The 27,369-nt window shown below is 34.2% G+C and overlaps 1 protein-coding gene across 1 annotated transcript in view; it reads right to left on the bottom strand.

The window, feature by feature from the left end:
* The window catches only part of LOC135072458 (uncharacterized), a 55,849-nt gene extending 36,314 nt beyond the window's left edge, over positions 1 to 19,535 (bottom strand). Inside the window, exon 1 of the mRNA XM_063966366.1 lies at positions 19,489 to 19,535. The gene's annotated coding sequence lies outside the window, so the exon portion shown is untranslated. The remainder of the gene's footprint in view (positions 1 to 19,488) is intronic.
* Positions 19,536 to 27,369: the final 7,834 nt, after the last annotated feature.

Raw genomic sequence — 27,369 nt, 5'->3', positions numbered from 1 at the left:
ACGAATTTTATTTCAGTGTCCCATTGCACATAATTAGAAACGAGTCGCCAACCCAGACAATAGTTATGCAAAGCATGACTAAATTGGCATATCGGTTTTCCATATTGATGTTATATGAAAATGCGGAGTCCATTCGGAAATTAACATGTCGCGTAAATAGGACGCCCACAGCTGCACTAACAATGCGACGGACGTGCGCGACGTTAATATACGTCCAGTGAACAATGCACCTTCGTATGTATCGTTAGAAGGGAAGTAAGATCAGAGGGCTTGTTTTATTTATGGACCAAGATCTACACTTAATCTTAGGATGTACAGGACGAGGATTTAGTAAAGCAAGAGTAGGAAGCTGACATTAGGACACATACTAGTGGAGAAAACCACCGCCAGAGGCGCCGCCGTCGCCCCGCTGCACGCAAAATTCGACGTTATATCGACGATACGGCGAAATCTTTGCGGTGCGGCGCCGCAACGCATCATATTGTGCTTTGACTCTTACCGAGTGACTCAAGTAAGCTAAATAAACATTAGTAATCAAATTATCATTCTAAGGATACATATTCCAGCACAAAACGTAAGAAACCGAGGAAAGAAAGCATTATAATGTTATAACCCTATTGTTTGTCTATCTATTTGCGGGAGTGTTCAATTACCTACCTATCGTCATTTGAACATGTTTAGGTAACATTGTGTTTTGTTGCTGTACTAATAAATTCAAGAATGTATTACAGAAAATGGTTCAAACCTTCCGAAATCTAACATGAAGTCAACATTGTCAACGTGAACTAATAGTGGGTGAGGTTAGGTTAGACAGTAATCTACTCGTAACTACGTCAGATTATAATCTGACGGATTTCACAATTTTACGGTGACAAATACACGGGCAAACCTACTGAAACTGCATCTACAATGTAAAGTGTTGATACATGAATCATTGTGACAACAGAGAGTAAGGTTAGTTATTACGGAGAATGCACTTGCGCTAAGCAATATTTAGAGCGGAAACGGTCAGCTGTGGCTATTGTTTAAGCTAAGCTTCAAGTTATTAATGTAGTGCGTTCATAATATACCGGCTTATAGGATATAAATAGGAGACCTTGATTTTTTTCATAGAAAAATAACACAGCTGCTGTTATCATTACCTAAATAATAATATAATAGGTACCTACCTATGTAAAAATATTAAAGGTTATTTAAAAATACCTACACGTGTAGCCAGAAATGATTTATAATCTAAGGTAAGTAAGAGGGTCAGAGTACTGGCATTGTATATTCCTAACACATCAAAAGTTCAATCAAAGTTGGAATAACTACATACATTGCAATGTCTCGATGAGCCCAAAATCTTGTATAAATGTGTGCTTCGTGGTCAAATTAAGTACCAATGGATTTATGTAATAAAAACCTCATATTACGAGTATTATTAATTGATACATTATTTTTTTTAAATACAAGGCGTATAAAACATAACTTGAAAAAAAAATTGAGTCGATAGAGAATAGAAAACAAAAGAGTATCGAAATTGTTCGAATGAAAAAAAAAAGATTTTCTTGGTGGCCAGTGTCGCGCGGCCAAAGAGTCCGGCCGCTTCTACTATTTTAGAAAAATATTCAAGTGCAATAATAGACATGTTGACACCACCAATCAATTGACGTACTTTTTAAAACTGTCAAAACGAAACTCTCCCATAGATTTTGTATGGCACTACAAGCAAGTGACGTCACTATTTTATCAACTCAATTAAACTACTTTTTTTAATTACAATGCGAACAAAAATCGTAATTTACAGGTAATTTAAAATTAATTAAGTTTTTAAGATCAGAATGAAGGGTCTATTTAAAAAAGTTGTGGTTTCTAATTATCTGGGTATGGTGTCAAACTGTCCATTAACAAAACAAAAACAAATGAAAGGTATTCTAAGCTCGCTTTAAACTCGTACACTATTTACATAACAAATGAATCTCAATTCAGACATAATAGCTGCCCAAACCCACGTCTGATCTACAAGCACGGCTTCATCAAACTCCCCCGGGAGTATATTAGATTTGGAGAACATCTGAGCATTCGCTCACAATATATCAGCAGCGACGACCCTCAAAACGTTTGTCTGAAATATTAGAGCTGCCGCCGAATCGCTGGATTGTGTTTGGTGATTAAAAACCGAATGGTAATGGAATTGAAGCAGCTATTTTAGATTGGGATAGGTGTTTATTATACCTAAACTAGTGACTGACAAAATTATAGTGAATAATTTGTTTTTAAAGCAAATTCTTCTGTGTGCTAGAAAGGTAGTGATAGCATAGGGCAGTCTTCCGCAAAGGGTGTACCGCGGCACACTGGTGTACCGGTTATCAGATGGGGTGCCTCGGAAAAATAAGTTTATATTATTAACTTATTTTTAGTAAGTAATTAAGGCTAGATTAATAAAGGTAACTACTTAAAAATTGATTTTACATGTGTGGTGTACCAAAAAAAAAATCATCTTTCTAGATGTGCCTTGAACTCAAAAAGTTTGCGGAACTCTGGCTTAACGTATACCTCATCAGTACCCTCTTAATTTAGAAATGTGTAATATATCAGCAGCAACGATTATTTGAAATAATAGAGCTGGCACTGAATTGCTGAAATGTGTTTTGTGACTGGCAGGTATTTTAATAACACTGGCATAGAGTTTTAGTATCTAAATACTAATAACGCACACAATTAAGCTAAAAGTTAATTTGCAAACATACATGTATAAAGTTAATGCTAGCATACTCGTAGATTAATGAACGCACTAATCTCAGGAACTACGAGTCCGATTAGAAAAAATCTTTTTGTATTGGATACTTAGCCCATTTATCAAGAAAGGTTTAGGCTGTTTAACATTACCCTACAGCCAATAGAGGCGGAGCAGTAAAGAAAAATGTTGCAATATTATTTTCACGCGTACGAAGTCGCGGGCACAGCTAGTCTATTATAATTAGAACATTCATTGAAGCTGTCAAACGATGAGATAAAAATACCAATTACTCAATGCCATTTATGTTGTATCAATTAGCCTCCACGACAGATCGCTACAGCTGCCCCAGTGAAAGAACAATGGCTGCTGGCACAAAGGCCAGCCGGTATCGGAACATCAGAGACCCCAGATAATAACGCCAGTCATATCTAGTCCAGACATCTAGACAACGAAATTAAGTGCCCAAGTTAAAAGCTGAAGTTCTTATTGCTAGCTTGTTTGGGTGTTTACGCTTTGATGGTTATTTAAAAGGTGCTATAAGAGTACACCCGTTAACGGTTTAACCTTTTTGATTTATAATCCTTAGATTGCATTCAAAAGAAGTTTTTTTTTGTTAAAAGGAGAGATGAAATTGCCTGTAATTGTTTATTTAAGGTATCTATAACACCAACGACGTTAGACTGGCCTATATTTATAAGAAAAAGGAACAACATATTAGAAATATGCACACATATCTTTTCAGGAAAAGGGATGGAGGCAGTCTCACTCCATGATTGCGCATGAAAATCCAGAGGTATGCCCAGTGATACGTACCTACAATTTATTCGTTTATTAGAACATACTCTTCGAAGTACCTAAATACTAGAAAGCAAGCAATAAATTATGGAAATTTTGGATAGATTTCACTAACTACGTTCACATGTTTTCACTCGGGTTTCACACGATATTACATTCGTTATCTTCATAATTGCTGTTAATTAATTGAAACCTCTAAGTTTTCAAACGCGGTTACGAGGGTATAACCGTGTAAGTGTGTACGTTGATTATTCCACCCAATTTAATTAATCTTAATTTAATTTTCACTAGATGTAAGGTAAATTAAATTATATTTTCAGCATAGATTTTTCCTAGTTTATACACTTTCTTGTTTTCTTTCTTTCCAAGTTTGAAAATTAAATATGAAACCTTAAATTACAATACTTGATAGAAGCATTAATTAGTTAATTTGATGCTATACTTAATAAGTTACTTGAGTAAAATTTAGGCTTTCATTAAACTGTAATGATAAACAACTTGAAAAAATACGATCTAGTATCAAAACAGAAGAGGCCAATTGAAAAAACTGCGTAGAAAGCAAACAAAGGCCACAAATCTTCCCGAATTCTGTTAATTTCCGGACAGGTAGCCAGAAGACGCTGGGATCACTAAATAATGTCGGTTCTGTTTTCATTTAATTCTTAATTTATGTTCGCTCTTGTTTACGTTTTTTCCTTAATAAAAGATCGCTGTGTAGTTTACTGTGAACTTTATCTAAGATTACGAGTTAATATTGAATTATTTATTTAAAATGTCACTTCACTGTAGGAATTGTCCTCTCTAATTTAATAGAGGCTAATAAAGAATTTGGCCTACTCACCCCATATTGGCCAAAATCAGACGGATTAGGGAAGCCTTAATGATCACTTATTGTTATCCTTTAGTCGCCACTTACGACATCCATAAGTACAGAAATCTTTAAATAATCCAAATAAAATGCCTCCTCAGCTAAAGTTAGGTAAAGATGTAGGTAGGTTTAAATTAGTTTATGGTCTAAAAATGTTTATTCCATACATTGGAAGATATCTATACGATATTCATATCAACACCTTTGGTAGCTGCCACCAAAAATGACCTTACCAATGACTAACAACACCATAAAAAAAAATTGAATACTTCCCAACAAGCACTGTTCTCACACAGCACTTTAATATATGTACATGGACGAAAACCGAAACAAAAGACGAACCATTCCTGAAAAAGTACCGCCTCCAGCACAATGCCGTACGTTTGTGAAGGCTGCGATGTTTAGTGGAGGATCCGAAAGAGCGTTAAAATTCACACACAGCTCGCTCAGTCAAATCGGAGTGCACTTTAAATCAAAGGCGGTGAATTAAACTCACGAGCACTTTTAACGTTTAGCGCACTTGGTGCATAATACGGCTAGTGCTGCCACTATCGTATTTACTTTTAAAATTTTAACTGCTCTAAAAGAGGAAAGGTTTTGTTTACTTGTAATCAATAGGTCCCGAAACTAATACAAGACTGATTTGAAAATTCTTTCACTGTTATTTCTAATAAACATCAGGCGGTACGAAATTCGCCTGATCAGCTAAATTATAATTCTAACACATTCTAAATTATACAATGTAGATTGCACACCTGAAGTGTTTTGTGATAAAAAGCTTTATTTAAAAAATACTGAAAGAACTTACTCTAGTCACTATTAAATTAGACCAAAATAAATAGATATAACTAAAGAAAAAGGAATTTGATGGTTTGGATTAGTTATAAGCGTGTAAGGGTTAAAAATAAAATTCTCTTCTACTTTGAAATTGTGTTATCATGTCCGTACCGCGCGGGAATAACTTGACATCTCGACCTGCACTTTTTTTTTTTTATTAGCTTAAACGTTTCCTCTGCCTTATACCCTTCTGGTATAAAAAACTCAACTCGAAATACCCAAAAATACTTGAAATACAGCTCTTGTTCATAAGTAAATATCTCTAATTTAGGCAATAAATATTTGACATAACGATATATCCAATTAATATTATTCGTACAAACATTTATATTTCGATTTATCAATGTATGTCAGAACATGTATTTGTTAATATCTCGACTTATACATTTATGGATTTTCGTTTTTAATTTGACAAAAACAGTTATCAAGTTATGATCCCCTCTGAGTACTAAACATATCCATGATATGTGCAGTTGTCTAGTTATGCACACTGTCAAGAGTTTGGATATTTGGAGTTATCCAGCTATTACATTCGTATAATCATATTTTTATATGTGTCATTAGCAGTTTTTAAAATATAACATTGTCAGGATTTCGAGTGTCTTTAAATATTTTTTACTTAGCAACCCCTGAAAATATATTTTTAATATATTTAAGCGTTAATTATTACTTTTATTACTATTTTCAATAGTTTAAAACTAAATTAACGTTTAAATAGCAAGTTGAAAGTATAAGGATAAGTTTAGTCAATATGTAGGTACTATCTACTAATGTTTTTTCATAACAGACTAAGATTTCGTTTTACAACCGAATATAAGTAAAAAATCTAATTTTAAGTTCCGGATATTTTTTATAGTCTATTGACATCAATGACATTAATTAGGAATAATGATGAGGTAAGTAGGGTCGATACGCCAGATCTCGTCCATTTAGTGAGTTGGTAGATTTGAGGAATAAAAATAATATACAATTTTTCGTAATCATTTTGAACGAAAAATTGTTGTCATTATGCTCCCTTTAGTCTTTATAAGTATAGTATTAAACTTGCTCTAAACCATTAGAAGTTTTAATATCTTTGTAATATTAATATAATATAGAAAAAATGCATTCAAAATCACTAATAATTAATAACAGCATGGAAATAAAAAAATCTAGATAAAATCTTACTAATTGGTATTCAAAATATTTAGGTATCACACTTAATAATTATAAACATACATTTATATTTTAGTTTATTTCATTTTTAAAAATTTCAATAGAATGGCTCAATTTGCAATATATGGTCTCCTCTCTAGGCACAGTTTGCTTTTTAATATTATTTACAACGTTTGTATTTAAAAAATTGTCGTGATAATGTGGACGCAAATTGGCTATCACAAAGGGTACCTAAGCTACATTTGGAGCGTGTATTAGCGTCCAGGAAAAGGCCTAAGTACTGAAAAAAATCTTTGTGTTCGATAAGTCATGTCAATAACGTTTTAAATAATATACAACATGCATTGTTTTGTATATTTTAATATCTTAGACCCAGTTAGACCAGACCGCGATCACTTCTGACGCAAAGTGGAAATTTCATTGTAGTAAATTCGCATCCACCTTATTTTAAGTGTCATTTAATAAAGTACAATCACCGATATCATTATCCGTATTGTATGGTTCATGGTTAAGGCTTAGAGACTGCGGTAAATCCCAAACTAGACCTAAATATATTAAAAACTTACCTTGAAACGCGCACCTGCTCACGTGGGATTTAGTTTTGGCAAAAACGGTAGCATGCTATAAGATTTTTTTAATGTGGGTTTACCTGTCATACATTCAGGGAATCATAGCAATAGCTTACGTTCTAGAGTGATCCATCATTTGGACGTGAACTGGACGGTGGACGCGAAAGGGCGTGTCGACCTTACGCAAAAATATATCCAGTTAATTTTAATTATTTTAAGCTTAATGGTAAGCCTAAAATAATTAAAATTAATTGTGCATGTTATGAAGCATGGCTTTTGTTCTTTTATTTGTCTTTTTTTTTAATTTTAAGTAAACGTACGATTATCTGATCAAAAGCAATCATAATCTGCGATTATATTTGATTTTTCTAATAAATTTGTTACTATTTCATTGCAAAAGTGATAAAAATATGTTCTATTTTTATGTTTTGTTTTTTTACTTAAACTTCATTCAAAATAATTAACTTAAATCCAATTTTTACACCTTAAATGTTTGTTTTTCTTTGGTGAATAACTTGACAAGTCGTCGGTACACAACTTGACAAGTCTTTTTTTTAATAAATTAAGAAGATAATTTAATCAAATTCTTACGCCAATCGAAAGATACGCATCAAATTAGCTTATTTCAATTATAAAAATATCATTTATCATTAATCCCGATTTACCAGAGAACTCTAAACTTTAAAATCGCTCCCCTGAAAAGTACGCAAAAATGACATGTCAAGTTATTCCCGCGCGGTACGGATGTATAGTCTTAGCTTTGTGATGTCCCAGTGTTGTTCCCTTTATCTCTCACAACAACCGGTGTCTCGGCGTAATTCCTATTAAAACTTGCAAACCGAGACAGTTTTTACAAGCTTTTTCTAATATGATACTCTCTGGAACAAATCTTTTGAACTTCTACGTTTATTTTCCGTTTTCGAGCGAATTATTAAATTCACGTTCTTTATAAATATTTTAAAACGCTATTTCCTTTTTTGCGAAACTTTTGTATAAAACTTTGTTGTTTTATCGTGAAAGACAGTCACACCTTTTGATAATCATACCAATTGTCTAGGTCCAAAACAAATAGAGCATAATACTAATCTATACTACTATTCAATATACTACTTTAAACTTTCATGATTCCTGGTACATTATGATTGCTCATTACATTAACATTACCCTCAGATCTATAGCACCATTAAATTGGTGAATGTTGTCGAGTGGGAATCGATAAAGTCGCACACGACTTCTGTTTTGTATCTCACCAAGGGACATAGCAAAGTAATCAGGAAATTGAATCTGTCACGAATGATTTAATAAAGGCAGGCCAAGCAGTCGACAAAATTTTCTTATAACATGAGTAATTCTCTTTAGAATTTGTTTTTTTTTTTCTACTTTTCACAGCCGATGGTAATCTCAATTACTTTGCTTATAAGACAAATAATTGTTTGTTTTTAAATCTTTTTCAAGTTCAGTTATTCGCCAGCACTTTAATTAAGATTGTCTGTTGATTATAGCTAGTAGCGTAGTTGTAGTTTTACGTCACTCCGCACATCCTTTGAGACCGCTAACCGTAAAGCTGGCATTAAAATAAAACCTCTGTGGTAATACAGGCACAAGATAAATGTTCGCCATTCCCAGACGGCCTCGACCTAAACAAATAAAACACCAAAACATCCTGGTTTCCATGAAACCTCCCAAATAAACAACACCCACTCATAGTTTATCAATTAGTTGTTTCTAGAACCGAACCTTTATTGCTTTTCAAGTTGACAACAATGTGACTTATTTTCTAGCGCTACTTCTCAGCATTGGCAATTATTATTATTGTCCCAAAAAAGGTAGGGTTGGGATGTGTAAGTGCTCTATGAAAGCCTACTTACAGAAAGAAAAAATTGATTTTTTTATGACACGACGACTTCTAGTGCCTTTATAAATTTTAATATGAACACCTTTTTAATAAACTTTGTACTTATTGCAATCACTGTGAATAAGCAACACTTGCTACTGGTAACTTTGTTATCCTTTAATTTAGACTATTACTAGCTTTATTTTAATTAATACTCATATGGACGTGAAAAAGCATATAGAATAGACAGAATAATGTCTGTAATAACTGTAACAATAACAGTGTCTAACATTACTGTATAGCCGCATGAAAACGTGTTATTTGTAATTGTATTATGAATTAGCCCACACGTTGTTTCGCCACATTCACTGAAATATTTAGTGGTCATCAGTGTACATATTATACTCGTAAATATGGGAACGTAGGCTCTAAAAGCACGTGTAGCTATGTTTTAAAAAAGATTGGATTAATAAGAGAAAATTTTGGTTACCAAACGTTTTCATAATAATCTTACCTTTACTGAAACGCATGGGAAAACCACTACACTACATGTTATAAAGATTGACTATGACTACTAATTACTTTGTATGAAGCCTAAATGGGACACAACCGACCCGACCGTGTTCGTGTACCTGTTTCCTTTTTGATTAGGTTATCACAAACTTATGGTCTGGAAATAATATTATTGCGTGCTTCAGGCACGTTAAGCTGGCCCGATATCATATCAAGCACCTGTGGTAGGTATATCCTACAGTCTGACTCTTGGTTTGTAACTCCGATATGCATAGGTACCTACTATAAAATAATAAGTCTAACGTAAAGTTACGAATACCTACACTAAAGTGTTTTCCAGGAGAATAAATAAAATGACGGTAAGTGCACCACCTAGTCTTCGTAGAATCAAAGCAAATCTTTTTGAATGAAGCTGTAGACTTTACGAGAGTAGCTTTTATTTTAATTTGTTTACAGACACTATCATTATGTTCTGCAATGAATCTAGATAATAAATAATATTGCCATCATGATGCAGATACAAACATGTACCTACACGTTAGCTCTCTGTATCTGCGACTTTTAGAAAAACATTATTAAAAAGAGAGTTTTGAGCTTGTTTTTTTTAATTACAAAGTCGGTATGTAGATTAAGCACAAGGGAGCATCACATGCTATAATTATTACGTCATAATCACCCCTTTTCGAATGCATAAGTGCAAAAGCGTGACTTTTGTTTTAAATCCCGCATCTCGGATTCCGAGAGGGACGGGTAGCATTTTCATTTTAATTAACAATGTCGGGTATTTTTGCCAAGGTTATTTAGAGGGTGTGTACATAACAACTTTTCTTTAATTTATGTTTTGCCCACACTGAATATTTTAGGCTCTACACATTCAACCGGCATTTCGTTTTGTAAGCATCTGACAATGATGTTTTGCAAAACACAGAAAAATAACTTTTGTAGAGACGACCGTCACCAGACTACAGGGTGGAAACGATAAGTGATCTCACTCGATAATTTCTAAACCATACAGGATATCGAAAAACTGGTTACTGACCCTGAAAGTGCTCTACGAACTCTTTCAAACGGTACCAATAACAGGTTACAGAATAAACTGGAAGTATCTGAAAATTCAATGTTTCCAGCTTCCATACTAAATGTATGCGAACCACAAAATATTAAGTGTAATTTTTTTAAATTAAATATTGAACCTAAAAAAAAACTCGTAAATTGCATTTTTATTTAAAATTATTCAAGGAAAAAATTAGTTTTAGGCTTTACTTGCTATAAAGTGTTGTATCAAGTATCAAGAGATGAGTGCCATGACTGTGGCAGTGCTAAATGTATGGGGGATGGAAACATTGGATTTTTGGATAGATCCAGTTTATTCTGTAACTTAATATTGATACCGTTGGATAGAGCTCGTGAAGCACTTTTAGGATCAGTAACCAGTTTTACGATACCTTCTGTAGTTTTTAATATTATGAGGCTGTACCAAATGTATGGAAGCCGGAAACATTGAATTTTCGGATAGATCCAGTTTATTCTGTAACCTGTTATTGGTGCCGTTTGAAAGAGCTCGTAAAGCACTTTCATCAGGAACCAGTTTTTCGATATCTTGTATGGTTTAGAAATAATCGAGTGAGATCACTTATCGTTTCCACCCTGTATAGATCGTTTCATCCACGAAGACGCGCCCCACCATTCTTCCGCTAATATTTGAATGTTATCGGTACACGCTAAATTATCCATGAGTGCACACGCACACTACAATAATGACGCTCGGATTGCTCAAACTCGCCGCACCCCGCGCTTCCCTCGACATTGGTGGGGCGCGTCTTCGTGGATGAAACGATCTAATATACGTTTTTGTTTCAAAATCGCTCCTATCAACTACATACGATAGGTTTCCCTTAACGTGCCGCCGTTTATAAAATAACTAACGTGAATTTAGGTAGGTATCAAATATGGATAAGTGAAAACACAGATGCCTTCTGCACGTAACTAATTCAATGCGTAATTAATAAGTCATCAATATGTCCGTACGTCGTTGAACGGCAGATCCCTTTCTTATAATATCTGGACCTACGTCAGACAGACGAACGACGTCCAATTTTCATATAGATAAGCTATATCCATCTTGAGATATGAAACGTAATAAGATGTGATGTAACAAATCATATCCGGGCGTTTTCAAGGCGAGAGTGAATAGGCACTTACAGGGCAGATATGTACCATCCTAGACTGCATCTCACTTAACACCAGGTGCGATTGCGGTCAAATACCTGCCTTGTCTAGCATAAAAAAAAAAAAAAAAAAAAAAAAAACAGTTATATCCAGATAAGGATTAGTCTTCGTAATAGCTTTAGGATATCTTTTATTATTATAGGCACATATCAAATCTGATATTACCTGATGCCTATTGTATTAAAAAAATAGGTATTATGCTGTTATGATAACCCAGATGAAAGTCCAAATCTGTTACCATTTGATGCAATATTTTTGAAAAATCAGCTTATTACAGTAAAAATAAAAAAAAGTTGATTATTTTGACCTAGATTCCCTAGTCCTACCGAATTCTAGTACCTATTCTCAATTCTCAAATCATAAATAATGAACTGGAAATTAATATAATAATAATTGTCTCTTACGATTGACCCATTAAATAATTTCAACCCATTTAATTAGAAAATAAAACGGATACCTGAAGTCAAATCGACTGATTGAGACGAAAGCCTTAATAATTAATTTTTACACAAGATTATAATGAAACATGAAAAGATCGAACTGCCTTAGGCGGAAATTGAATCCACGACTTTTTCAGGTTATTTATAATTTTCAAATTAGTTTGAGATGTTGATGATAGTATATTTTTTAATTAGGTACTAAATATTTGTTATTTAGTTATTGACAGCACATAACAACACATAAAAACATCTGATTACATAAAAATTAAAATAAAATAAAATTCATAAAATTCATTTATTTTTGCAAATAGGCTTTAAAAAAGCGCTTTTACACGTCCCAATATTAACCCTACCACTGCTTCGGGACAATAAATGGGCCAGTGCTGAGAAGAAGCAGCGCAAGAAACTCAGTCACTATTGTCAGCCTCCTTTTCAAGGTTTTACAGTCTTTAAAATATACAAATTATAGTCATAAGTATTAATGCGAGCTAGGTAGTTAAACATTCCAAACATTTTTATCCTTTATATAATCATCAACTTTATAGTAGCCCTTTTTCATTAAGGTGCTTTTGATATGTGCTTTAAATTTATGAATGGGCAATTCTACAACAGTTTGTGGTAATTTATTGAAAAGTTTAATACATTTCCCCATAAATGAATTACCAATCTTGTGCAGTCTGAAATTTGGAACGGCAAGTTTATTTTTGTTTCTTGTATTGAACTTGTGTAAATCACTCTTTCTAGTAAATTGCTCTATATTTTTGCGAACATATAAAAGGTTTTCATAAATGAACTGTGAAGCTACTGTCAGTATATTAATCTCCTTAAAGAATTCTCTCAAGGAAAATCGCGGTCCAAGGTTATAAATGGCCCGCACTGCTCTCTTCTGCAGAACGAACACAGTTTCAATGTCCGCAGCTGAGCCCCACAACAATATGCCGTATGACATTATACTATGAAAATAGCTAAAATAAACTAGCCTTGCCGTTTCAATGTCAGTTAATTGCCTTATCTTTCTCACTGCAAAAGCAGCTGAACTGAGCCTTGCTGACAAGGTTTCAATATGAGGACCCCACTGAAGTTTAGAGTCTAAAGTGATTCCCAAGAATGTTGTGGAACTTATGCTATTTAATGGTTCATTCTTCACCATCAATTGTGTGGGAACCTGCCTCACATTAGGTAAGGTAAATTTAATGCACTTAGTTTTGTTTGCATTTAACAATAAGTTGTTAACAGTAAACCAATGCAAAACCTGTGAGAGTGTGTCATTTATATCATCAAGGTTTACTTTACCTCTATCAACTTTGAAAATGAGAGATGTGTCATCAGCAAATAACACAATATCACATAGATCTTTTACAAAGTAGGGAAGGTCATTAATATAAATAAGAAATAGCAAAGGTCCCAATATCGATCCCTGCGGCACACCCATGGTAAGAGGTGCTCCAGAAGACTCAGTTCCATTAATACAAACTTTTTGCTTTCTGCCTGTGAGATACGAGTTCAACAGATCAAGTGCCTCATCCGAAACACCATAATGTCGCAATTTTTTTAGTAAGGTTTGGTGGTCTACACAATCAAACGCTTTTGAAAGGTCACAAAAAATACACAATCAAACGCTTTTGAAAGGTCACAACAACTGCACAATGTTTAAAAACACCTTGAATCGCAAATAGTTTTCGGAAGGCTTTTGGAATTCGCCCATCAGGTGGTGGGTTTTATATGAATAAACTACGGAAAGCGTTAGGAAAACGCATCGTTAATGATTCACCGGTTTGGACGGAATATGCGCGACCATTATACCATTCGAAATGGATTGTTGTTTTAGACGAAATAAAACTTAATCAATTTTTTTTCTAGGACTAGGAATAAAGGAATCAGTCTTAAACTTTCTTGTACGATCATAGACGTTTTCACTCATTCAAAACTTCATGCTGATTTATAATGGAATATTTGATTCATTGTTATTGCAAATTAGAAGATTAGATAAGTTCTTCTGAGATACGAGTGAAGCTCGAATTTACTATGCAGGTGCAGATCAAAAGAGTATAATTTTCCTCATTGTGAGCAAAAAAAGGTAGTTAAAACTATTAAATGAGTAATGTGTAGTGTACAGTTACAAATATCAAGTAATTTGAAACTGCTTTGAAGAGATCCCTTTGAAATTGGTCCATCTGGTAAGTAGGTAGGTGAATAAACTACGGAAGCGTTAGTGAAACGCGCTCGTCAAAGATTCACCCCGTTTGGAATACGCGAGCTCTATGCGATTTAAAATTGGGTTGCAGTTGGACCAAACCCAGTGTTAGGCAATTTACCTAATTTTTGAGAATTTGTAGGAAAAAGTATTTTTAGTTTAACAGCCTTTCAAGTACCAGTGAATCAAGTCACAATAGAAATCATTTGTCACCGCGGTCATGCTACCGCTTAGGGTTCCACGAGTTAATTTGAATTTGTATTGTTATTTTACCTAATTTTGACTTTAATATCTCTAGCTACTAAAAATTTATGTATAAAACAAACATAGGAAAAAAAAATGAAAAAAAATATTTTATTGACACTTAGTACGAATGTTACAAGTAGTTGAGGAATTCCTCTCTTTAAGTTTAAGTAACCTGTATTGAGAGGAATCCACTCTTTCGTCACATCCATAGATGTTCTAAACTTACATTATGAAAATATTACCCACTTAATAACAAACACACAACACAAAAATAAAAAAGGTTTACATTACCGAGGTTCGGGATAACACAAGCGAAAATATCTAAACACTTTACGAAACACCGCCACCCACTCCATCACTTCCAATAATAAAATTAAAAGCGATAAAATGGGTAGCAATTCGTAACTTAACAATAAATGTGTACTAAATTACACATTTCAGAAGTTTAGTTCCCCATTTACTACACGTGTACAACTGCCAAACAGGTGTGAGAAATAGGCTCTACGTACGTCAAACTAAACTTATTTTCCCCACACGATGGAAAACGGTCGCCGTTTTATGGGTACTGTAGAAGATTATTAGCTAGAAGGAAGGCGGATAATATTTATTGATTATTGATTTTTTACTTTAATAGAAGTAGGGTAAAATTTTAAAATTTTGTCAAAACATGCAATTGTTTTAAAGAAGACGTCATAAAAATATGATATTGAGGTAAAGTTATAGAATTATGCATAGTTAGGTGATACTGTTAAAGTATGCCAAACTTTCCCCAAACGTTGAGACAATGAAAGCAATTAAGAATCTCAAGATTCTAAAGTTATAATTAGTCACTTGAAAACTAAAATTGTTGACTTGCTACAGTGTTGATTGTCGTGTGCGACGTCATAACCAGCGATCGCTACCAGACGTGACGTCACGTCCCTTTCCCAGTGAAGTCGTTATTTATTGTCAAATTCAGGCGGTGATTTTGATCAATTTGCAAAAAGACAAGGGTTGGCAACTATTTACAAAATAACGTACTGCCAAATAAGTATAAGACTGACAGATGTACTTGGTTTATACTTGAAGCGGCTTTGATTTTTTGTCATGACCAGTTTCCTTAACCTTATAGAACTATTGATTTGATATGATTTTTATCTCTACAAGGCGATAAAATATTCCACAATTATGCGATTAATGTAGATAGATAGATAGATAGATAGACATTTATTGTCAAAACTGTGCATACATTGTTGTTACATGGATGTTAATTAACACAGGAACCAACAATAAAATTGTACTCGTACTCGTAGGTTCGTTCGCGATAAGTTTGCCGCTGGCGATATGATGTCACTCGAAGGGAAGCGTCTATAACTATAGCAATCTATATTGAAAATAATTTTTATTTATTAATATTGATAAAAAATGTGCATGTGCGTAAAATAAATTGCGTTTAATCACTAACTAGTTGCATTTAATCGCGGTTGGGGGAGGAGACGCGCATTTCACGGACCGACAAACTTAGCGCGAACGGGTAGTAACGTTGATTTCGTAGAAGCTCATATGATTTTTCTTGTAAAATTCTACAAATGGCTTACTATTATATAAAAGATAACTCAATTTTTCATAACAATAATCTTGTCATAAACGGCGTCTAGACATAAACATTCAATAAAATCAGAACAATCTAATATTTAACATTTTCCCTAAAATTTCCACCAGAAGTTTTCTTCTTGAGAATAAAATCTTTTAATCCCGATCAAAACAAGGACCCCGCTGAAGAATTGATAAAATCAAGAAAATGAAATTACGATTGGCCCGAGGAGCCCGAAAATTATAATCAAACGGATCTCCAAATTAAGCCTGAAGACACTCAATTTAATCATCTCTAATCCGAAATTAGAAATGATATTATTTGATGTCAAAAATATTGAGTATTATTTTTCGCACAACAAATTGATTGCTAGCTGTTATTTGGAATAACACAGAAATGTAATTGGTGTTGTTTGTATCAATAAATTGACGGGTGTGAAAATTATGTTAGTTATACATAGGTAATAGGTATACAGTTATATTTATTTTGTTCAAATCAATAGATTGATATTGCTTTTGGCATGGACCTATAAAAAAAGGCGGACGGAACTCGCGCTACAATAAAACTGTGACGCAAAATTTTGGCGTTTGTCTATTGTGTGAGTGAATTTAGGGATGCCATGTTAGCCAAAACATTTTACCCATTTATTTTAAGAAAAACATAGATCGGCAGATGTTACTTGGAAATGTAGACAGAATTTGAAAAGGATGAAAGGTGAATGCGTTGAGGTAGGCGCGAAATATTCAATGTTCATATTTTCTTACATTGTTTGCAAGTCAGTGTCAGGGTATGTACATAATGTTGATCAAAAATGATTCACGCAGTTATAAATTATGAATCTTGTGTACATTATAATCATAATCTTATGCATCATCAATATAATTATTATTATCTCTGATAGATTTTAACATACAACCTGACACTGACTTGCAATCAATGTAAGAAAATTTGAATTTCGCAGTTCCACATTTTTGGGAAGGATCAAATCTGCCTATGAAAATATATCCCATTAAAACACAATTATTATGATAAATTATTTTATTTCTATAGTATGCGTAATAAATAACTAAAAAGTCCTAAAATTATTATTACATTCCTTTATTTCGGGTTATTTTCCCACGTAAATAACTGAGAACACTGGTCTTTGACGTATTATTTTTTCGAGTGAATGACGTTTGATTTCAATTAATTTCAATATTTTAATGTCGGGAAATAAGTGATTGGATTATTATTTTACCTGTGAAATGTGATTCCTTAATTTTTGTTTGTTCGAACAGAACGGTTTTTACACAATTTTATCACACAAGACATGTCGTATTCGTGTTGTTTTTTCGCCGCCTAAATGTGTCAACTGTGTGAAGTTTGCACTCGAAGTGGTGCGTCAGGGTGTGAATGTGTGCGTGCCGGCCTGTACGTACAGGCAAGCTGGTGTATCCTAATGTCACAGTATTTTGTTGATGAGAATCCGTCCGACTTTTTTTATAGGTCCATGGCTTTTGGTCTAAAAATATCCAAGCGGGTACCAATGTCGAGTAAAGCGCACAACAAAACACAGGTGCTATAAGTAGACAAAAATAATAGATTTACGTTGCAATATTAAAGTAATACTTACTTACAACTTTATCAACATTTTATGAAAAAGTGTTTCTAATCATGCAAGCTGACTTGGCGTCTCTACCATACTACCTACTCGTAAAGATTCCATCTCCCTTTCTGCTGTCCACCATGGTTAACTAAACCCATGAAACCCCTCGTATTAAATACCTTACACAATCCCCAATGGCCATAAAATAAAAACCTTAATACGTCCAATTTTGCCGAAGACCCAAAATGGCTGAAAGTGTCTACTTTATAATAATTAAGTATGCTTTACCCTGATTACTATCTACGAAATGGAAAGGCTTTCATTTGTATCCGTGTTGGGTCAATTAAGGTTTTTTTCTTCTCCCCTAACAAGACAATTGGATTATCCTACAAGAATAGAACGTACCACCCCAACCTTACGGTTCAATATCGTTTGCACGTAATTCTTCAATGGATTTTTTTGGCTTTTATTCGTATAACTAAAGTGCGCATTAAAATTAATGGTTCTCTCAGCTTTGTCCTTAATGAATTTGTAACTTGTTTTACAACCACTAGGAAAAATGTGGAAACCATCAATTGGATCCCCGAGCATGCGCAAAGGCCTTTGTTGAAAACCGTTGGAATTTTTTCCAGGAAAATCCAGGAGCTTTCCACAAACTCACACGGACGTGTAAAAATCGTCATTTGATCAACAATATTTAATCTCAGATTAAAAGAAACAAATATCACACAACCTTTATTAAAATTGTTCTGTATAGAATGAAAAAAAGAAATTAATAAAAACGATCGTTTTTCATTTTAGAAAATCAAAGAATAATATCGAGTTTAGGAGCTTAGAGTTCACTTCAAACATTTCCTAATGTATCTTACACATCCTATATAAGTACGAGAATGTTTAAACAATAAACAAAAGTGTGTATTTTTATTTCAATCAAGTTGAGGTCGCAAAATAGAATATCTGTCATAAGACAAGCAAACCCTAAAAATACAATCTTAATATGGGAGTATAGAGACATTTCAAGGTTATTTGCTTCCAGAAAAGGCCGTAAAATGTGTTGTGCCAAGACACTGGTTTTATTTTATGGCTCTTATTATATTTTTATCATAATTTACAGGATGTTTTTGCGAATGCTGACATTTGACAACCAGTCATTAAAATTTTACGATGCCAAGACATTTTAGGTCATCATTTGATTATTTCTTGATAAGTTAACAAAATGACAACGTTGAAATACTTTGTGGAAGTACAGACTTCGCATGAGATAGTCTAAATTTGTGGTGTTTGATAGATGACTTCCTCCAAAGAGCTCCCACCTTCCAAATAAAATCTAGGTCACAGGAAATTTTGCTATAACTCCTATACATACTACAGGTATACATACCTTGCACCACATTAAGTTAAGCGCACTGAAAAATCGACCTTCTTTCGGTAGGGCGTAAGAATACCAACGTAAACTTAATCTTTCTTAGGTCGACTGTAGCAAGTACCTACCTCTGTACAAGTCATGCGCAGAAAGTACATGTCATTTTGACCCTTAACACCGATGCGATAAACTTTCTGTCAAGTTTTCCCCGTAATTATGAGTCCGGGAAACCAATCAAAACTTTTTACGATCGTCAACTTACAAGTTTTACTTTACTAGCAAATAATAGTTAAGAGTCTTAACATAAATGGATAAAATTGATCAAAATATGGTCATAATAATTAATTTGTGATTAAAAAACTAATTTAAACACCGAAAAGCCGCCAAAACCGCAAAACATAAATAAAAAGCGCAACAAATGGCTTACGTAAGAAATAATCCGGAAACGTGTTTATATCTAAACTACGGCCTATTTCCTATGCTGAGTGTTGCGAGAACGCGTCATTTATCATGTCGAACGGAGTGAATCGCACCTGTAGAATGCGGGGAGATTTTTTGTACATACCGCGTGGGCGGGCGCGGACGCGATGCAAGGACGTGCGTCTGCCGGGCGGCCGCCGTCGGACTGACGCGCCGCCCGCTCTCGCATCGACCGCCCGCCCGCCGCGACTTGCCGCGCGTCGTAGCGACGCAATTAACGACGCCTTTCGCGATAGCACACTCCAAATGAACGTGGTACCGCACTAAATGGGGTATGTCACTCTTTGACAGTAATTAAAGTCGGCCATCGTTTTTTGTAATAATTACTGTCTACAATAATAAGGGTAAGTAGCACGCGCGTTAACAATACTAGTTTAAAATGGTGTTTGACCTTTTTGAGACGCTAATAAGATTTAATGTAATATTTTAATTAGTATTTTATAAAAAAAATAATTCAGAAATATTTTTTATTTGTCTCTGTACTGTATTATGCTATAAATAACAAATAACAAGCCTCTATCGACCATTAACGGTACCAAGGACGTAAATGATATTATAATTGAAAGAAATCATCACGATTTAAATGCTAGGTAAATATTTACGTACATAATTTTGAAGACACATAAATAAAAAAAGATTCAAACTTTTGAAAAAGTAATAAGACGAAGTGATAAGGGTCTAGTTGAAAAAAATGACACTCATGTTTTTCAAGATACTATCAGGCGTACCAAGTCTGAAAATTGTTATCTAAAATTTTCACTTACCGGTTACGACGTGGTCTTTTGTAGGAGTTCTTGTTGTTGTGAAACATTTTATTTGAAATGTACGAGTATGTTTTTTTTTTTTCAGGAAGCTTCCAACCCATAGTTACACATAGAAGGTTCATGTTAAATTGTGGAAGTCAACTTTGAGTAAAGATTTGTGCATTGTTTATTATTGAAACCTACTTATATCTGTGTAAATTTTGAAATTTAATTATTTTTTAGAATTACCCACCTATACCTGTATCTCTAGCATGAACAACTTTTGTCTTCGAATCGTTTGCGTATACGACAAAATTCGATACTCAATTTTCGAATTAAACGATAACGTGACAATTTTGATTCTCAAGATAAGTTTCGTGCAACCATTTCTCATACTAAGTTCACTTTACGATACGTTCACGCGCTGTTGTAGTTTTCGTACTAAATCTTTTGATGGCGAGTCGAATACGCAAACGATTAGATCTCGAAAGTTTTTCGTGCTAGCCGTACTGTAAGGAAGCACAACACCGTTCAAACGATTTGCTCACATCACAGCTCACAGTTCGTCAGAATATTCGATCGTTCATCAAAAAGTCCTAATGCTCTCTACCTGTTTGCCCTCCCAAGGAATGAATCCGGCAAATGTTTGACGAACCAATAAATCGAGAAGGTGTTGACACTCTTTATTTGTATAAGCAATAAATAAATGCCTAGCGATTGATGTTGCGAATTGCACAGATTCGATGTTTGATGGGATTTTATTGATTCGGTTTATTAAAAAAAATATATGCATAAAAGCTTGATATAATGTACTTAAATATCTTTATCTTTGGACAATCTCACACAGCGCCATCTAGCCCCAAATTAAGCAATTAATATGCTTGTGTTATGGGTGCTAGCTTAACGGATATACTACTTATATACTTTTTTTTAATACATACATATTATACATAGTAACACCCAGACCCGTCACAGAAATTAAAATTCATCATTTCAATTTCTGCCCGGCCGGGAATCGAACCCGGGACCTCTCGGCATAGTAGTCCGTTCTGAACCACTACACCAAACGGCCGACATATGACGTACTTATGTATTCGCTGCAGAGCATTTGACGACTTTGAGAGTTACAGAGTAGGTATTATTTTTCAGAAAAACCGTTACACTTGATTTTCCACCTTAACTACACAAAATTAGGTATGATAACCATGCTCTCATGTGAACTCTTTGACCTGAATAATAAATTAATCTTAAAGCTAAGCATTGTTCTCTGATGTAATACGTTCTGGCTTAAATACTCGTACCAACCTAATTTTGAAGTAGTGCTAAGCTCAGTTTCATCAAAAGTAAGGCCAGCGAAAGCTCTGCAAAACTCTAGTAACTACCTGCTAACAGTGGAGCAAAGTATCATTATTTATATATGCAAAATGCAGCCCCGTAACATTACGTAAGATTTCAAAAGCTGCACTCTCGACTTTAGGTTATTAATTTCCAAGAAAGCTGTTGGAAGCATCCAAAGCTCGCACGGAAAATTTGATATTAATTTTCGCTCTATTGCTTCCTTACAATTTCCCTGAGCCCTACTGAGATCAGATAGCTCGAATTTATCTCATAATTTGACCATTATTGTGATTATTATCGTTTTTAGAGATATAGCCTCGAAATTCAGGCCACGTAGGCTTTCATTTTATTTATCCAGTACAGGGTATTCCGCGTACGATAGATCCTGATGGAATATCGGAATAGAAGGCAAAAGGGAACTTTCTTTGCGTATCACTTTCTCGTAGCAGCCGGGTGTATAAATACATATTGATATAATCACATTACTTCAATATATTTCGACTGCGTACAAAGTGGAATCTAGAATTCACCGGAAAACGGAGTTGGGAGAGGCGTATGTTTTGTTTCTTAAAGTACGTTAAGTATGAAATAAGTTTTCTTTATTATAACTTACTCACACTTTTCCTCGTTGGTCTTTTACGATTACTTCTGTTATTTAATTAAATATTAATTGCTGAAAGTCAATCTTATATTCATTAATAACTTATGTGGAACTTTTCTGGACTAGATATTAAGGAAAAGTAAAGATGAGCACATATTTATAATATAACAAAGTTAACCATAGTATTTATCTTTTAGCCTTCTGTAAGTAACATTTAGGCTAAGTTGCACCACCTAACTTTAACCATAACCATGACCGGTGTTTTAGTATGGAGTTTGACTGACTTTTGAAGTTTGTGATAAGATAGTGCAACCCAGCTTTATTTTGTCAAACAAAAGCTCTGTATATAAGCAGTTAAGTACTCTCTCATTAACTTGCCCGTCCACTTGTTGGAACAATGTTCTTTTTCTTGAAAACAACGCTACGAGTGACCGGAATGATACACGAGCGCGCTTCGCATTTTTAAAGATACCAGACCAACTAGATGTAATCTGATACTACTTAGCAGAAAATGTTGAATCTTTAACAGTTGTTAAATCTTTTAAAAATTCTTAGATTTCCCGTTTTTAACCGACGTAAAAAAGGAGGAGGTTCTTTTGATATTACTTTAGGTTTGGCTGGTCATCTAGTATAATTTTTGTTACGTTTACATTTTCGTAGTTTATCATTTTTAGAGTAGGCGCACACCGTTGATTTTTAGTTGGCCGATAGTTGTGCCCGATTTTAAATTGTATGAAGAATCGGCCAAATCGAATCGGCGTAGTGTGCGCACTCCCGTACATGCCCATTGCCCATACTGATCAACTGCCCGACTAAACTATCGGCCGACGAAAAATCAACGGTGTGCGCCTACTATTATACTGACCATTATTTTGTGACTGATTGTAAAAGGTACCTCAGACATGTCAATCAGAATTTCTGAGAAAATGCCTCTCCCAAGGATTTCCACAAATCTGCCTAGCATTGCTTTCACTTAACTATGGCATGTTATACAGGAATACATACGGTCTGTGGGCAGTTAGCGTGTTAAGACAACATTTGCATCTTGCACTGGAAGCGCTTTAGCACCTTCAATCCGCTAGGCTGACAGCTGCCACACGTCCGTTCCCACGCCATCGACAGTGCTTTGTTTACGCGATTTACTATAGTTCATTCAACTTATGATTGTGATTTAGACAGATAAAACGTTTCGTTTTATGATTCTAACTTTCTACGAATAAAAATATTGAGTTGTAAAAATCAATTACTTTTACTTGTGTGTTTTCATCCTTCCAAAATATCAATCACTAATCTTTCTCAATTAACCTAAACAAGAATTTCTAATTATTTATTAGTTTATTATTTAGAAAAAATTGTGAAAAAATATTAAATGAATTGCTTCTGCGTTAGTCGGAACTTTTGCTCATAGGGATGGGACATAAACAATCGCAATAAATCAGTAATCGGCATGGTGGTCATCTTACCATCGAATCACGAGTATTATCTCAGGCAGGTCAAAGCTAAGTCAGTACGTGTGCGTTTGCCTTTGATGACGGTTTTGTTTTATGCGATTTCTCCACGTATTGTTTGTTATTGTTATTTTGATGTTTCATTGAATAAAATGCATATATTTAATTCTTTGTGATTTATTATGTACCACTAAGAATATTCACGTTTATTCCATTTCCAGATAGTTCAAATTCATAGATATAATTTTGATCAAGATTAAAAATCAAACAAATAAAAGGCGATTAGATTTCTATAGAAAATATTCTCGATTCTAAAAAATATCGATTAGGTTTATAAGGAGCGCCTCACTAAATAGAACTGTCATAATCACCATCTTACGCTGAATGGACTATAGCTTAGCAAATAGCTCTGGCTTAACTCGCTTCGTTCGTTTCAGCCAAATGACGTCCACTGTTGGACAAAGGAGGCCCAAGGATTACCATAACTACCGGTCCTGCGCTGCCCGCATCTAGGTTCTTCCCGCGAGCTTCACTAGATCTTCGGTTCGTCGTAGCGTGGAACTTGCTTACCATAAACATTTTGTAGGGTTCTTATAGACTCTTAAATCAATCTATGGATCGTATTGGTAGGAATGGGAGCAGGAATGTCCTAAATGGTTTTCAATTACGGTGATGTTAGAGTTCGGTATGAATGAGATAGGTTTGATTGCAGGCTTTTCTGACGTCTTTATCATCAGATCCTTTGACCTGAATTGCACGATGAAAACACTCTCTAATTTTGTGCTACTCTTTCTTTTACTAGAATCATTTTCAAAGGAAATTACACCAAATAACGTAGTACATAACTGTGAATAGGAAAATATTACGGCTCGTTGCATGTTTAGTGTTGTGCTCTCCTATCATAAATTCCGAGGAATGCTTTTAAACTGTCCATCAAACAGCGAAGCTGCTTAATCATGGTGATTAGGGAATACACACGGCAAAGACTAAATACTGCCTCATCACTCCAATGAAATATATTGGGCAGACAAATAACATTTTCATTAGGATCGTAGTTTATTCAAGTCAAATTCATTTGTTTGTTGATAAGTAATTACTTAATGCTAAACTGTTGTAAGAGTAGCGACTACAATTTTCAAAGATATTTTTTTAACAGAGTTGACTTGATCGAGTCAAAATCTTACAGACAAGTGAAGGCTGGAATATTGATATATGTTTTTAAAAATATTGACTCAGTCTAATCGAAATCTTACCGAAGAGTGAAGATCGGGACATTTGATGGATCGAAAATTCCCAGAATCCAGACTGAATTTATTTACTTTATAGGTACCTATACTGCTAAAAATCAGAACGTTACAGATAAATCAGTCTTCTGATAAGTTTCCGACTAGGTACGTACTGGTACAAGTTTCAGAGACAGATATCGCAAGGAGCATCGTCCTCGAGGATGTAAGTAAGTACATTAGGACGCCCACCTCTGCCATTACGGAGTACAGACGTCGTAAGGTAGGTACATTAAGCTAAACACATTGGTGTCTTATGTAGTTGCATAAAGGGCTATTTTGCAACAAATGAGTATATAGCTTGATGTGCTGTATACTGTACAAACCTAAAGGTGATGTGGGCGTCATTGACGTCATATTGACTTTTCACGAACGTTAAGTCTAAAACAAGTGAGGTAATAAGTGTAATTTTGTTTGAGATTATACAGTTAACGAACTCGAGTAAATTGCTGTCCATCTGCCAAGCTCTTATAATATAAAAGAATAGGTATATTATATTTGGAACTAAACCAATTAGATGTAGTTGAGATTGTGAAAATACTTATTTGAAAAACTTTTCAGAGTTGAATTTTACATCAAAGTGATACTTAAACATCGAAAGTATCTAAACTAAATGAGGCTCATTTTCCAGATAAAATAACACAATATTCATTCTAGCTTTAAATTTGATCGCAGAATATCGAAATGAACAAAATTACACGCATCCAGCGGTGTTTTTCCATAATTACGGCGTTTTAATCACGCGTACCGAGTCGCAGCACAAATTGAAAATTCAATTTGGCCAAATCTGTTTCTGTAACAGGTGTTCGCGGCTGATTGATCGGCGCGGCATCGCAAAAACTAATGACTTACAAAATTTACAACTTTTCAAACCATTGCGCAGAAGGACTTTGGGTTGGGAGGAAAGTTTTGACGTTGTTAGAGTTAGTGCTCCATTGTTATTAATTGTCAAAGGTTTAAAAGGCAGCTGTCTAGTTTTTCTCTTAGAACATTTTGTTATTAATTGACATTGCAATTATCTACACATTAGTAAAAATAAGTGCTTTAGTGATTAAAAATAAGGAAAAAAAAACGAAAAGACACTTTATAATCAGGCTGTTGTCTTGGCCAGTGGATGAAGTTATGGGTTAATTTAAAGGACAATGTTCTTTCTCCATACATTGTTCGCCGTTAGATCAACAGTGCCGAAAAAATACTTTCTAGGTTCTAAATGACACAAATCTTTATGTAAGAACAATTATTCCTGGCGGACCAATTCTATAAACTTATTGATAGCAATATTGTTATCATAACCTCTTACTTACTAGTATTGTATTATAATATTGTATGCCCATTGATTTGGGAGATGTTCTGTATTGTAGTTGTCGCAGCCAAATTGTATTATAATATTGGACGGGTTTTGGAAATAGCTCGGCGTTCCACTTTTATGATTTACTTACTTACATTTTGCACGTAAATAAATAACATGAATCCTATGTTTACTTTCCACTCTTGACATTTAACACGTGACTTACCAAACTAACTATCTCCATGGTTACCGTCTTAGTCTATGCATGACTAGGGATTGAACAACTTTTAATTGAATATTATTAACAATTCTCGATAATTTTTATCGATTGAAAAATATTCGGTATTTGAATCGAAAGGTATGTTCAATTTTATCAATATCAAAATATTCAATTTTAATAATAAAATACATATTATTTACTACCACCTATGAAATGTTCTGAAAATTGCCTGGAGCGCTCCCCCAATCCTGGGTTTTCCCTTTCCAAGCTGAGAGGACATCATTTTGGTTCTATCGATACATTATAAAGGTACTTAATATTTGAAATGTATTACCAATTATTGTTATAAGCATTTTGAGTGAATAAAACTTTCAATGCTATTAGAACTTTAGACATTTCTCTCACTTTAAGCGGCATTGGATTTTTCATCGGATTTTGAAACTGTTACAGATATATTAAAGATGATCCCATATTTATGTCATTGTCAATATCAGTATTATGATCACAATTCTTTTTATTTTATTCATGACCTTTTAGACCAGTTGGACACATTAGATAGCTTCTTGTAGTATCGTGCAATATATTTTTAACTTTTAATTAAAATCTAGTCATACTGTAGCAATTTGGACGATTTATTTTATTTACAAGATCGGTATCTTATTGTCTATGATGACCGCAATCAACATCACTATTACGTGGATTCCTAACAATGAAGTACGGCATTGCCTTGTGCCGATTTTACATAGATTTTATCGACACAAATTATGGAACTTCATAGGATATGGAGCAGGCCACGCCCTAAAATGTCCGGATGTCGTCATAGTATTATGGAATACATATAAAAGACTTTTATTATTTCATTTTCTAATCCTCAAGTGTCCATTACAATCTAATTAATATTTATGTATTCAAAAAGTAAGAGATCAATTTTGATACTTTACTGCTGTGCCCAGGAATCTGAGGCCGTTTCTGACAATGTCCTTTACTTTAAAATCTACTATAGATGCAACTATGCCCTCTCATTGTAGTCGCATTACAAAAGTCG

The sequence above is a fragment of the Ostrinia nubilalis genome, chromosome 6 (genome assembly GCF_963855985.1).
Source record: "Ostrinia nubilalis chromosome 6, ilOstNubi1.1, whole genome shotgun sequence".
In the NCBI taxonomy this organism is placed as follows: Eukaryota; Metazoa; Arthropoda; class Insecta; order Lepidoptera; family Crambidae; genus Ostrinia; species Ostrinia nubilalis.
This window is presented reverse-complemented; position numbering and strand designations above follow the sequence as displayed.